Source organism: Acomys russatus, chromosome 32, assembly GCF_903995435.1.
Source record: "Acomys russatus chromosome 32, mAcoRus1.1, whole genome shotgun sequence".
Classification (NCBI taxonomy): Eukaryota; Metazoa; Chordata; class Mammalia; order Rodentia; family Muridae; genus Acomys; species Acomys russatus.
This window is the reverse complement of record NC_067168.1, coordinates 23,522,494-23,535,454: the sequence shown is the minus strand read 5'-3', so window position 1 is coordinate 23,535,454 and position 12,961 is coordinate 23,522,494. Positions and strand designations below refer to the sequence as shown.

Genomic DNA, 12,961 nt, shown 5'->3' with positions numbered 1-12,961 from the left:
TGCTGAAGTTAAAAAAAAAAAAAAAAAAAAAAAAAAAAGTGCTTTAAGACCACAATTTAATGTTTTGTGGAGCAGGATTTGCCCTTACATTAGTCTGGGTTTGTGCTCAAGGTAACCCGGGTTTGAGTTCCAGCGTTCACTTAGCTGTGTGAGTTTAGCAACAGGTTCAGGGCAGTATTGCAGCTGTAAAATGGGGGAATGTTCCCTACAGCTGAGGGGCGTTACAGAGAGATTACCTATCCACTGGAGCCCTTGGTGCAGTTGATCCTACGGTAGGCGGTAGGTGCTCTGCATAGACTAACTGCAGTGACCTTTGTGGCTGAGATGCTGAATCCTAGAATCTCGTCCTGAAACCCGGCACTTTTTTTTTTTTTCCTTAGATCCTGATGTGGAGGAGATGGGGGACCCAGAACCAAGGATCCCGAAGTGATTTCCGCCAAAGCACAGAAATTGACTCCGTGAAGGCTGGCGTGTTCTAACTGAGGTAACTAAAATGTGTGGCTTTCCTTTGTCTACATGAAATAAGAAATGGTGGTTTCTGAAAAGACTCCGGACAGGGTCTGAATCATGATCCCCACCCGCCAGGTTTGTGTACTGCAAAATTTCCATGACTTTCAATTCAGGACACATGCTGCGCCAGGTGTCCGTGGTGAGGGAGCACTAGGAAATGGGGCTTCATGACAACCGGAGTCTCGCGATCCTTCTGCCAGTGGTAGCTGTGACGGGAACTTCTGTACACATCTCGCTAGATCTGTGGCTTCCTCAAGTCATAAGGATCCCACACCATGACGGAAGCCCAGGGAGTTTAACTGAGTTTTTTTGTTGTTGTTGTTGTTGTTGCTGCCCACAGTGGGTTGAGGTCAAGGCGGGACTGTATTTCCCAGACTTGCATCCACCTTCTCCACTTGCTGTAGGATGAGCCCTCTGCTAGCTGCAAAGGGTACAAGCGTGAGGGGATATTTGCGGTTCTCACATAGATGTATGGAAAGCCCAGCGCACTAAGCTCTACCTTGGAGGGCGGGTATGAAGTCCTAGGCGGTGACTGAAAACAAAACAAAAACAAAACAAAACCTACCACTTGTCAAACAGTTGTGTGTGTTTATGTGCCAGGCAGGGTGTTAATAATTTACTCCTCAAGAGTCGAAGAAGAAGAGATTCACAGGACTGAAATGTGCAAATGGTGGCAGGTCATGGAAGGCTTTGCAGCTGGCTCATCCTTTACATAGTGCATTCTGTATTCACAGTGCTTTGCTGGGGCCTCGAAGCTCACAGTTAAATGACTGTCCTAGGGAAGCCTGAAGTCTAAATTCTACCTGAAGTAGGCGGAATTGGTGGGCAAGGCCCCTGGGTCATGGCTCTCTCTCTCTCTCTCTCTCATTGCTGCTGAGGCAGCCGCGCAATGCCATCTGTCACAGGGAGAGACCACAGTGATGGGCTTCAAAGGTCTCGCTTTCCGATTAGAATTTTCATTCTTGTCCACTTTTAACATCTATTAAGCTTGTGCTTTCAATTTATATGCAACCATAAGGCCTCTGGATTCATTCGTTTGTTTTTCTTGTACTTCTCGGAGATTCTCGGGTATTCAAAGCAATTATTGTGCTTTTATAATTATATTAGTTATGTCCAGTCTTTTAGCAAGGAATTGTTTGTCCAGCTGTTGGTGATTTTCTGTCGGCAATCAACTTTGAGAATGTCGGAGGTGGACCTGTCATTTTCATTTTCAAAATCTTGAAATCTAAATTTTTCATTTTTCCATTCTTGTCACTTGTAGTGGAGACCTTTTTATTTATTTGTTTATTTAGGTTGGGGAGAGGAAGCAGTTTGACAAGAGAAGTTTTTGATTCAAAGCAGTCTCTTAGATTTGTAGACTAGAGGACTTAGCGTGTTCTAAAATAAAGTGAGTGAAGAAACACAAACACTTTTGTTTGATTTATGGGCTAGAAAGCCAAAAGGCAACCCCAGGAACTGCATTAAACACTAGAAATCAGATCGCAGGACCTGACTGACCGCCACTTGTTACAACCTAAGTCTCATATAAAAACAAATAAGACCAGGTATGTGCACACAGTTCGTGAAGTATATGAAGCTCTATAAATGTTATGCAGCAAATATTTGTCAAGTAGCTGCCATGACTCTCTAGCTATGTGTGTGATCCTGCCAAAGGAGCTAGAAAATTCAACAGAAAAACAACTGACACATCCCTCTCAGACTGTCAATGGAAGTGGAAAAGACCAACAAGAAATAAACCTCTCTCTCTCTCTCTCTCTCTCTCTCTCTCTCTCTCTCTCTCTCTCTCTCTGTGTGTGTGTGTGTGTGTGTGTGTGTGTGTGTGTGTGTGTGTGTGCCTGCCTGTCTGTCTGTCTGTGTCTCCAGGCAGTAAAAAGAAATCATTCTGATAACTCAAGGAGGCATCTGAAATAGGGATAGAGGGTGACTGAGAAATCATGGGGCATATTTGGTGAAAAGCATCGCGTCCAGTTGAGTTAGAACTGGCCTATACGGAGGAGGGGGGGGGGCGGGGACACTAGAGCTGGAGAATATTTGTTGCTGAACAATAATAGTCTTGAATGCCAACTAGGAAATTGGAATGTGTTAATCAATGGTGTCATTAAGGCTCTTTGAACAGGGAAATGTCATGACCGTGCCTTAGGAGCCTGCTCTTGTGCACAGCTTAGAGGAGGCTGGGAGAGGAGGCTGCTGCTGTAGTCCACCAAGAAAAGAGGCGGGCCCAGAGTAGATGGCATCCACTCAGGGTAGCAAGTGGGCAAATGAGAAGAAGTGGCAGTCATCTGTCTCACTGGAGAAGGAGCAGTTGATGTTGGCACAGCTTTCCCAGAGCTATGGTGCCATGGGGACCCTGGGAAGGAGGCGATGAGCTGTATCCTAGGGGCATGGAATGTAAAGCACAGAAGTCGCCACCTTTCACACAAACAGGGCTCTGGGCCCCATAGGAAGGGGAAGGTCAGTTTAGGAGCTATTTATTGGGATACAGGAAAAGATAAAGGGGTTTCCCATAAGCACATAGGAGTAATGTGATTGAGTATTAAGCCTTTTAAGAAACAAAATGACCTGGGGAGACAAAGAAGCCTATCAAGAAAGCAAAGAACCTCAGAGGAGCACATTTCCAGAAGCCTCTCGAACAAGGCTTTCATTGGGCCCTGGAGTAGGAGGGATAGGGCCAAGATCATGAGACTGACAAGGGCATTGCGTGTTTGTGGGCTTTCTCCTTTGCAAGGTAGTTCCATATGCACGATGAATATTATGCGGTTTCATTTCCATACGTTTATAGCTTGCACAAATAAAGAATAGGTCTTGCATAAATCACTGGCCCTAGTATGTTCCCAAACATACTTCTCGTTACTAAAATTCAGGCTGCTAAATGTGGTTTTGGGAGTGGTAAAACTCTTTATCAATTACCAGCAGACAAATCAGAGAAATCTCTCCTAAAAGAATGAGTCTAAAAAGAATAGAGGTTTCTAAAAAGTACCTTAATTCGGTTTGCCTTTTGCTGTGTATCTGCTAAATACTGTGTCTACTTTTCTGAGCGTATGAGCTTAATACAATGGAATGAGAATGCTGGAGTCAGATAAACCCAGTCTCCCCAACCAGCTAGGCCATGTTCCAGGCTTGTGACGTTAGCAGAGTCCCTGTAAGCCTGAGTTTTTCCATCCTAAGCTCAGATTGGTCTATTTTGAAGCTTTGAGTGACAATTTGATCTCTAAATACATCGAGCCAGGCGTAGCTGTAAACAGCCATTCCCTTCCTCTCTCGACCTTGCGCACGTATGTAAATTTATGCTAAGGTGAATCTGCACAGGGAGCATATACCTTCTTCCTGCTTCATTTTGCTGTGTTCATTTCTCCCACTACACTGCCCTACGCTGTGTGTGTTGAAGTGACCAGGAGTTTAGCATGGATCGAGGCTTCACCATGGCCCCCGGGAAAGAGACGGCTCTAGTGGTTGAAATAAGCACTTGCTGTTCTTGCAGAGGAAGGACTTGAGTTTGGTCCCCCAGCACCTACATAGCAGTTCACAATGGACTGCGCCTCCATTTCCAAGGGACCCGGAGCCCTCTCTGGCCTCCATACGTACTGGCCTTGCGTGCATGACACATGCATCCATGCGGACAAAACACTCAAGCATAAAATAAAAAAACGAATCTTTAAGGGATATTGTTAAAAATAAATATCTGAATGAATAAATGACTCTGACCCAGATGCAGACTTCTGGGCCCCAAGAAGTCTGCTTGATTCAGTAGGTTTGGGGTGGAACCAGGGAATCTGTGTTTAAACGAGCATCGCTCCGGCTGCTGACGAGGGTTACCAGATGGCAATTCCTAGGAAGCAGAAGAAGGAATAAGCCTGACATTCGCCAAGCCCATTCAGATCCTGTTTCAGTTAGAGATGGCGTTTGTTCTCAGAAGCCTTTTACCTGTACCAGTCATGTTGATGGGTCATATTTGTAAGCACATAAAAATAGGCTCCAGGTAACCTTTAATAGCATCACCCCCCTCCATTTGTTGCTCTCTGTAGTGTGAACCACAGGAGCCTCCCCAAACTTAACATGTGTCTGTGTGACCCCCAGAAGCCTTTCAGCGGATCTCGATTAATTCCTGACTGTAAATGAGGGTTTCCTCTTTTACGAACATACTGCACATTCTGCTTAAAACATACGTCCTCTGGTCTTGTGGTCCCCGACGTGACTCAAATAGCCGTTTTCTCTACCGCCTCAGCACTGAGTCACACACCTTCTTGATGGAAGTGTCACCGTCACGTCACCCTCTCTGCGCTCTTGTTGAGTCACACCTTCCATGTGTGTTCCCCCTTCCCTTTGGCTTAACTGAGTTTCACCTTTGCCTTCCTGGCAAATGATGGAAAGGTCACTAGCATGAGTGACTGAAGACAGCCCTGAGTGGAGCTGTTCTTGGCCTGTCCTCATGGCCTGTGCTAACTGGGGTAAAGAAAACAACCCTGACCCTCAGGTTTTTCCCTATCAAGGTCTATTAATCATGGAGTGTCTTCCGGCCCCATTTGCTGTGAGTTGACTTTTTGCACAGATGTACTGTCAATCACCCGGAAGATGCATCCTTTTCTAAATAGAAATATATCTATGAGTGAATTCTTACTCTGCCTTGGTTTCTATTTAATTTCTCAGCATTTGTCTTTGTCTATTTGGTTTTGGTTTTGTTTTCACATTTTTCTAGGAAACCAATTAAAAGAAGTTTTTGTTTGGTTTGTTTTTTGCTTTTTTGTTTTTGACAGATTTGTGTGTTTTAAGACTTTTTTTTTTTTTTTTTTTTTTCTATTTAAGAGTTTCTGGCAAAATGCCTTGCATTTCTCTTCAAGAAATACTTGTCAACGTGTTTTTCTTCCTTTGTGAAGTTTAAATAGGAGTCTTCCTTTGCATCCTAGCACCCGTCTTGCATTGAAAATAACAAGTATTTCCCCACGAGGGCTCCCTTGCTGGGGAGATAGCAAAAGCTCGGGTGGTTAGTTGCCACGGTATTCAGCAAACAGATACTTTGGAAGCAAGATTTACATTACTTCTGGGAAGTAATGGCTAGAGTGAGAGTGTCCCCAGAAGGTGCCTTACTTATAGTGTGCAGGTCCCAACCCGGTAGCCATTTTCTGTGCTGAGTCTAGGGTGAAGCTCCGCCTATTGTATAGCTCGTGAGCCTGCTTTCTGAAACGAAAGCACAGGCAGAAACTGGAGTACTCAGTGGTGTGGCCTGTATCTAGGTTATTTTAAGATGAGTATTCTTAAAGCGCAGTGGCTGTAAATCGCATTCTTATGGGCTCTTGTCTGTAATGGGCTTGGGTTTGTGGGGGCAGTTTAACTTTTTAAAAGTAGATACATTCTCTCTCAAGCCTGTGAACAGGGGAGCTATTTAAGTACCCAAAAAGTGCCAGAAACACACGTTTTGAGTTTTGCTGTTGCTGAAAGACAGTCTTTCAGTGTAGCCCAAGCTGGCCTCTAACCCAAGATCTTCCTGCCTCGGTCTCCCCAGTGCTGGGATTAGAGGCTTTTGCCATCACACCCCCAATGCTTTATGTTTTGATAAAAGTAATTGCAGAGTAACATTGTCTATGACCACCCCCACTCCCACTCCTTGCCATTTTTCTCTATCGATTTCCTTGGTCTAGACTGTTACGCATCCACCTGTAGGCTGGCCAGAGTTTCTGTAGCCTTCCCCCAGTAGAAAAGCCATGTGTATCTCCTCTTCAAACCTCTTGGCGTGCTTGCTCAACAACTCTGCAGATCACCCAGGCTTCCCAAGCTCTAGGAGGAAGTGGCTTCTACAACCCCAGAAGGCCTCAGAGGTCTATGCCAGCATACCTGGCCTCCCTCCAGCGATCACAGAGAAGCTAACAGCGGCTTCGAACTAGGAAGGTGGAGGAAGAGTTATGAGAAACGTGGGGAATGGAAACGTGTGTTTAGGGAAAGGATGAACATCTGGGGTTCAGTACCAAACACGTAATTCCGTATGTGTGACTAGCACTCAATGGGGACCCATAGCAAATGCGAGGTTGTCAGGTGAAGGTGGAGAGATGAGAACAGAGCCAGGCAAAGTACCAGAGCTGCCTTCCAGGGATTCCCAAAGCACAGCCACCACCCACCCAGCCTGCTCTCCACACAAAGGGCTCAGCTCTGCTTCTCCATGGCATTTCTAGAGCAGAAACTGCCCTCCCAGCACTGGCTTCTTTTGTTCTATGGGGCAGTTTTGATTTTGTGTCTCAGTGGATGTGCTTTCTTGTGTTGTCCCGTTGTCTTGAAGCTCTGGCTGCCAGGCTCCGGTTCTCACTGTCTGTCATTTGTCCTTGTCATATTAGGAGGCCACAGTGACGCAGTGGGATGATGTCAACTCAGAGTCCTCTAGCGCAGTGCTGAGCTAAATAAAGGCCTGCGTGTTACTCAGCCATTACGGGTCCCCATTACAACACCCGCCGAAGGAGAATGTGGGCCTCTTTCTTTTAAAGGGAGGATGGGCACGTCTGACGGTTCGATCGGCTCACGATGCGGCACAGATCAAGGCAAAGGGTTTGCTACACTCTGCCTCCCAGGATTCATGTGTGAGAAAGCGTCCCATAGGAGCAAACAAACGGGGCGATGCTGAAAAACTAGAATACCACCCGGATGCGTCCCATGTGAATACCTCTTCATGGAGACCTTGGATACTGGCATGCCTTAATTTAAATATCAGCATAGCAAATCCCTGGGCAGATGATAATTAAACTTGCATTTCATAGATTACAGTCTAAAACTCAAGTACATGCAGGTTCAGGGAGGCAATATGAACGTTAGATGTGGGCTCATGTGTGAGCATAAGGAGCAGGTGGAATGCGGAATGTGGCAAGCCAGGGGGCGTTAGACCTTTTCATTGCTGTTTAAGATTTATTTTGCTTCTTGATTATATGAGTGTGTGGATATGTGCATGTGAATTCAGGCCCTCACTTATACCAGAGGAGTCAGATTCCTCCGAAGCTAAAGTTACAGGTGGTTGTGAGCCACCAGACCTGGGTGCTAGGAACCAAACCTGGGACCTCTGCAAGAACAATACCCATTCTTAGCTGTTGAGCCATTTCTCCAGCCCCAGGGCTTTTGAAGCATACTTGTGGGGACTTGGAGAGTGGCGTGCAGGCTGCTGTCAGTTGTGGATTATACTGTATACTGTGTGAGTCCACCCACCAGAATCGCCACAGTAGCAGCCTGTACAGCCTTTTCCTATCGACTATAGCACTGCACTTGAGGTTGCCCAAGACCAAACCCAAGGAAAGGTACTGACCACTGACCTTTTCTTCTCTACGTCACTGCATATAAATCACCCCACTCTGTATATAGTTTGCCCATTTCCTGTGAGCAAAATAACTTTTTGTAAGGTCTGCAAGCAGAAGCTAGGCGGTGGTAGTGCACACTTTTAATCCCAGGGAGGCAGAGGCAGGCGGATCGATGTGAGTTCGAGGCCAGCCTGCTCTACATAGTGAGTCCAGGACAGCCAAGGCTACACAGTGAAACCCTGTCTCAAAAAAAAAAAAAAAGACTGCAGCAGAAAGCAACACACATGGCTGTGCTATCGGGGAGGCATCAGGTATATGTGCAAACCTTTGTTAGGCTGCCTAGTACTGGGTGAAACAGGAGGAACCCATCAGAGGAAGTCCCTTCTTATCTGGGATGCCACTCCCAAGGCAGCAGGATGGAGCCAAGCCTAGCATCAGGTCATGGGTGCCAGCAAAGAAGGACAGCAGACATCTCCTGACAGCGGTGATTTAAGGCAACTTACTAAGCAAGGATGTTTACTAAACTAAACGGTCAAGCAGCGACTTTCTGAGTTGTCCTGGAATTATCAGAATTGTCCCCCGCCCCTTCTGTTAACACTTTATTGACTACGGCCCTAGAATATGAACCGCCTTCCCTTTCTTCTCAGCATCTTTTAGCGACTCCCGCTTTCCTCTTGGCAGTAAGGAGTTATGATGTGTGCACAGCACTCAGCGAGCGCCTGGCACATAGAGCGTGCTCAGCAAGCGTTAGCTTTCGAGATCACCGGCTTCGTCATCAGCTCTATCGTAGCTATGACCACTTCACCAGAGGCAAGGGAGCTTTCTTTCCTTAGACTCCACCCGCCCACTTGTGTAGGTAAATGCACATTTAAGACGGTGCTCCAGAGTCAGTTCTGTTTATTTCACCTGCTTTTATTATAGTTATCAGGCTGTTTTGGAACTCTTGAGCAATCAAGGCACATTTCTGCTATTGTACACATAAGGCTATAAGGTTTGTGTTAAGTGGGGTCACCAGTAGGGAGCCAGGATGTAGTTGTTCTAAGAATTTGCTCCAAGGTGTGTTGACGGATGAGACACCGTCAGAGAGTGCCACAGTGAAGAATTGCTATTGGTTCTTTGTGCAGTCCTCGGACTGGCACTGGGGACCTAACTTGAGATCCTTGACTCCCAACACTACCCTATTCCCACCATGGGGAGGAATGCACCTACGATTTCCCTGTCAAGTGTGAGTTTAACTTCAGGGGAACATTGCCACGCACATTGTAGCGCAGAGCAGGGGCAGACTTGTGTGGACGAGTTTGCCAGCTTGCTAACTAGAACATGTTTAGGGATGGTCTTCCAGGGTGTGGGCTGGACTCTGTTCAGAAATGCTTCCTGGAGAACAGATCTCAGTAAGACTCACTGAAGATTGCTGAAAGGGTTTCCAAGAAGGGAAACGTCTGTCTGAAGCGACAGAAAACCTTTTCGGTGTGTCTGTATTTTAGAGAGGAAATCTGACCTTCATACCAAATTAATCCAATTTGGAAAATGAGCTAAGTCTCTTCAGCCCTTCAAAGTTCCTCCCTACATTTTAAAGGTGACATCATTGTTTTGGCTCTATTCACTTATGGATGTTTTTTCCCTTAGCCTGTAACACTTTCGGGTGCCCTTTGCCCTGACACTCTAGCTGCATGGGGTCTCTCAGTCAGTACCAGGCAGTACTTGGGAGTTCCACTGTACATATGGACGGGCTCTGCAGTGGTCCTCCCTTCCTTCCTTCTCTGTCAACTGTTGGGAACGCACCTCGCCAACCCAGATCCATGACCTTTGCCATGATGGTTTTACTGGGCTGAGTGGTGAGGCCTCCCAAAAGATATGCCTACAACCCTGAGGTTCACTCAGAGATGAGTAGGGGACCTCATTTGGAACCAGGATCTCATAGATCATCATAATTAAGGAACTTGAAATGAGATCACCCTTGGTGGATCAGGAAGCCACACCAAAGAGAGACATACACATAAGGAAGAGAAGGCCACGAGAAGAGAAAGGCGAAAGTGAGGGTCTTGCAGTCATGTGCCAAGGAAAACACAGGAATCACCAAAGCTAAAAGCAGTGAGGATCAGAGAGAGCCTGGACCTGCAAACACCTTGACCGGACTTCCATCCTCTAGTTGACTTGTCACAGCGCCCTTAGGAACCTTGTTTAGTGCCCCAGACCAGCCTTGACCTAAAAGCATGTGGATACTTGTTAAACTCTCTCCAGGCTATTCCAGTTCTGGGTGGCAGCAAGAAACAAAATTTTAAATAAGGTTTCCAGGTGATTCTGGTAGCCTGTTGTTCCTCTCAAGCTCTTTTTGGGCCTGTTCTTTTTCTGCAGTTCTTTTCCTTGGACAAAGTCCACGATCACCATCACAGGCCCCACCCCATCCCAGCGCACTGGACTGCTTCCTCCAGCTGCCACTATGGGTGTCTAGATTCAAAGAGCCACCTGCCTTTCCCATGGGCCACTTAGAGGGGCCAGACCTCATTAGCCTCCTCCCACCCTAGGTCTTTTATCTGAGATTCCCTACCTGTTAGTGGCTAGTCAGCTGTTCTTTCCTCTCTCTCTCCTCTGATTTCTCAGTAGGAGATTCTCCCACCCAAGTGGCTTTCAGGCCGCTCTCTTCTTGCCACTGTGTAGTCAGGGTTAAGAACGTTGGGCCAAGAAGGAAACTCCAAGTTTTCATGACATTGGCTCTCATGTATTGGCCTTTCTATTGTCCCTCCTCATCTCCCATCAGGCCCTGGGGAGCAGCCACCCACCCCCTACCCCCACCCCAGTGTATCCTTCTCTGGATGTGTCATTCCATCTCCTGCCTGTGTCCCTTAGTCCTCTCCCTAGAGTTGAATGCTGTTTCCCCTCCTGGGTCCCTAGAATTCAGCTCCTCCCCCTTTCTCTAAGCTTAAGAATCCCTCTTCCTCAGGCCTGGACACCCCGTAGGAGATTCTGCAAGCTCACCTGTTCCATGAGACAGCATCCCCAGGAGGTGCTGAGTGAAGAAGTTGAGGAACCCAAAAGGCCAAGAGGAGGAAAAAGTTCCGTTTCTTTGAATCAGTATTGCCTCAGATACTTGTTAGTAAAACAAAAAATAGCATGCTTTTAGGGACTGTATTTAAAATACATTAATAGTAATATGTCATGCCATTGACTGGACATTTTCCTGCCAAGGTCTTTTTTTTTTTTTTTGCCAAGGTCTATTTTTAACATAATTACCATAATCATCTTGGACACTGCTGTCATTTTACAGAACAGATTAAACAAAATGCTATGATCAGGTGATGAAGGGAGGCACGGCAGAGTAAAGAAGTGACCACGTGCTCTGTAGCATGGCGATGACAATTAGGCTGGCCAGTAAAAAGTTACAAATGCAGCTAGTGACAATGCAGAACCTGGCATAAAGTCAATCCAGAAATCCCACATGCTAGTCAAAAGGAGATGGCAGTTTATGCTTACTTGCATTGAGATCTCTCTCTCTCTCTCTCTCTCTCTCTCTCTCTCTCTCTCTCTCTCTCTCTCTCTCTCTCTCTCACACACACACACACACACACACACACACACACACACACACACATACACACACACACACACTCACAACTCTGAACCCAGAGCGCCACACAACCAAGATTAGAATCCCATACTTCTGCAAGCTGGAAAGATGGCTCAGCAGTTAAGGGCACTCACTGTCTGCTCTTCCAGAGGTCCTGAGTTCAATTCCCAGCAACCACATGGTGGCTCACAGCTATCTACGCTGGAATTTGATGCCTTCTTCTGGCCTGCAGGAGTCAGGATTGGGAAGGAGGAGTTCTGCTTGGTAAGTGGATATGGAAGCTGAACCGATGGCTGTCTGAATTCCACAGCTAGGCAGGGCACAAGGATGCTGGGACCACGAGGATGCTGGGACCACAAGGATGCTGGGACCACAAGGATGCTGGAGCTGGCTTTGAGAGGATGAGGTGAAGGGAAATCAAAGACTGTAGCGCGTTATGGTTTTGCATTCAGTCCCCTATAACAAAGCTGCAGGTCACTAGTTCCATGGTTGTGAGATCTTGTTCTCTCCTTCTGAGGCTTTTCCTTGCAGCTCTGAAGCTTTCTGGATCTGAAGCCAGGAAATGACCTCATGTTCCTAGTGTGTTGATTCCAGTGCATGGTGTGCAGGGTGGCTTCTCTGTTGCGTGCTGGCAGTGGACCGTCAGCCCCCCTCTTTACAAAGGAGATCCAGGCTTTATATCATCCCTATTTTGAAAGATGGAGAAATGTGTCCTAAGGAGTCACAGATAAAGGATACTGACTTTCTAAGATGACTCGGAGCCGGGCGGTGGTGGCACACGCCTTTAATCCCAGCATTTAGGAGGCAGAGGCAGGTGGATCACTGTGAGTTCGAGGCCAGCCTGGTGTACAGAGTGAGTCCAGGATAGTCAAGGCTACACAGAGAGACCCTGCCTCGAAAAACCAAAAAGAAAAAAAGAAAAAAGAAAGATGACTTGGGTGCATGTAAGAACATTTCCCTTTAGCTACCTTCATGCTTTTTGGTCACCATCCTAAATGGAAGCAGGAATCAGGGTAGCACACCAATGCCTTTTAAGATAGAATTAGGTTTTTCAACATGTCAAGCAGATGAAAAGGGAATGAATCAAATGAATACAGTTAAGTAGATCAAGAATAAACATGAAAAATTTGAGTTTCTTGCAGAAGTCAGTCCTGGACATTTGGAAATTGGAGATGGCAAAAAACAAAGAACGAAGCCCACGTGCCTTCCTCTAAAAGTGCATAATTGAAGTAAAGCAGACAACTGCATTTGTATTTGCTGGCTGCTGCTTGCTCATCTCCCGGCTGATCCAGCAGGCCGGAAGCAGCACAAGCGCCTTTCACTGGCTGACGCTGGCTTAGTGAGGTCGGGCAGTTTCCAAGGTCAACGAGTACAGTCCCAGCACAGCCATTTGTGGAGCCTGGTGCAGGAAGGCTTGTGAAAGCAGGAGTCTGGAGACCTGTGTGGAGACCCTTGGCTTCTCTATAGCATTCTCTCTACAAGGGGATGGCCGAAAGAATTAGAGATTCAAATCAGGAAAGGAAAAACCTCAGGGGGCTGTGGGGGGACAGGGGCTGCATTTGAGGATCCCTTGGGGTGATGGCTCTCTCGGTGAAGGTGCACAGAATGGAGCAGCCTTGGA

At 46.7% G+C, this 12,961-nt stretch overlaps 1 protein-coding gene across 6 annotated transcripts in view; it reads left to right on the top strand.

Annotated features, from left to right (window-relative positions):
• The window catches only part of Zbtb38 (zinc finger and BTB domain containing 38), a 71,406-nt gene that overhangs the window by 34,635 nt on the left and 23,810 nt on the right, over window positions 1–12,961 (top strand). For 4 of the 6 annotated variants that reach the window (XM_051140650.1, XM_051140647.1, XM_051140648.1 and 1 more), the window contains exon 2: window positions 381–484. The gene's annotated coding sequence lies outside the window, so the exon portion shown is untranslated. Of the gene's footprint in view, window positions 1–378; window positions 485–11,492; window positions 11,605–12,961 lie in introns of those variants that run through there. The other 2 variants (XM_051140649.1, XM_051140645.1) reach the window with 2 other exon arrangements.